Raw genomic sequence first — 2,060 nt, forward strand, 5'->3', positions numbered from 1 at the left:
CCCCCTTTCACACCAGAACCCCCCCTTTAAATCAGAAGTCCCCTCTTCACATCAGGACCCCACACTACCTTCACATGAGAGCACTGTCCACTGAAAGGTGGTTTTGTTTTAGTAATGATTAATGATTTAATGTTACTTTAACGCAACATGAGTCAATGCACAAGAAAAACAAAACAAATGGCAAAGATGCGAATACAGCCTAAAGAATAACTGCACCTTTAGTGCACCTTTAGGCATACCTAAGTGTGCAGTATGGCCTCTTTCTACACTCTACAGACTACACATGGTGCTGCTGCCTGTTGCCTGCCCAGTCCTGTGCCCACTTATATAACCTTGTCTTGCCATGGTTAGACATCAGAGCCTTTCAATATACCTCACAATGATATACTTTGATGCCAATATTGTCTATTTTGCCATTGCAGTATTAAAGGTTTGTACCCTGTTAGCCCTCAATCAATGCGGCAAGTTTGGAGTTTAAGTGATACTCTTTATTGGCTAACATACCTTATTACAGATGCAAGCTTTCAAGTCCCCTTTGGTTCCTTCTTCAGGCATTATACAATGTGCCATTATAATAGTTGTGTAACTTGCGAAGGGCACAATTCACTGAACTTTACACTAGCCTAAGGAATGTCATTTTCAGCTATGTGACTGTAATTTTCGAATCTCATTGGACTTAACTGCCATTTTATTAAATAATACGTTTCCTTATCCTGGTGTGTAAGCTTTGTGAATTAACCCTCTTGTTTTTTTCCCCTTCCAGAATTATGTTCCATTAAGAAATAAAACGGCTTTCTACAGAGATACCCAAGACAACCTTCATTTTCTTCTGCTGTTTACTCCACAACGTCATCCGCATACTAGCATTCCTTTATAAAGTGACCCTGTCTGCTCCATGAATAAATAAATAAATATATATATATATATATATATGTATATATATATATATTATACACATTTATAGATATGTAGATATATAGTTATATTGTAGATAAAGACATCAATGCTCAGTATTGAGTTCTTATATAATTTTAATGGCATTTTAAATATACTTTGTCAGTATATTGGTTTATTGAGTAAATGACTGGGAATGTTTCAAAATCTAGCATTAATGTACTTTCAATTTATTTAAAAATAGGACCTTAATTGAACAGCCCTTCATACGGCTCTCCAAACAACTGTTATACAAGCGGGACAATGACCTGTATTTACACAGCGCAGTTAAAACCGCACATTCAATTATAAAGCAGAAGCATTCATTATGTCACTTTTAAGCTGGGATTCGGGCAGTGCATTTGTGTGCTCTGGCTTTTCTGGGAGGCCCTAGCTAGGGACGAGTGAGGGTGTTCCATGGGAGAAAAGGCCATTGTTGTCATTTCTGCTCAATTATAGCTGAATTTGATTAGGATCAGTAATTCCGAGTGATCTTGTGTCTATTGATAGTGAAGGCAGCAAGAGAGCTTGTGACCTTAGGTAACCGACAGCCATGTGTACAGCATGGAAAAATACCAGAAATCATTTATATGATGATGGTGATAATAATAACAACAACATCATCATGAAATTTAATGTTCTAATTTAAAGGGAATCTGTCAACTAAACAGAACATTTGAAAATGCAACACTTCAGTAATTATATAAAGTATCATGTTTCTACTGAGTTTTTAGATGCCCAGATGAATGTTCTAATATAATACTAAATTTACTGCATAGACAGCCATTGTAAACAGTTATCTGCAGTGTTGAGAGCTTGCGACACTATGAAGTCTTCTATTGCAGAGTAAAAGATTGGGGCTTTATCACTTCTCATTCCCTAGCAATGTGGTGTGTTTGCCAGGTCTCTCGGTTACGTCACAAGGCTCTTGCCTGGGACTGGGAACTCTGAAAATCTTTACTATATGTTACAAAGTGTCCACAACACATTACATTCCCCTAAACCTTAAAACTTCCCCTGACTGGACCCTTCACTCTTAAACAAAACCCTAAACTAAAATAATAAAATGCAAGCAGTCAAGCTTTTTATTGCAAAGGAGATATACTATGGGTTTGATTTATAAATCA

The sequence above is a fragment of the Nanorana parkeri genome, unplaced genomic scaffold (assembly GCF_000935625.1).
Source record: "Nanorana parkeri isolate BGI_ZX_2015 unplaced genomic scaffold, ASM93562v1 scaffold730, whole genome shotgun sequence".
In the NCBI taxonomy this organism is placed as follows: domain Eukaryota; kingdom Metazoa; phylum Chordata; class Amphibia; order Anura; family Dicroglossidae; genus Nanorana; species Nanorana parkeri.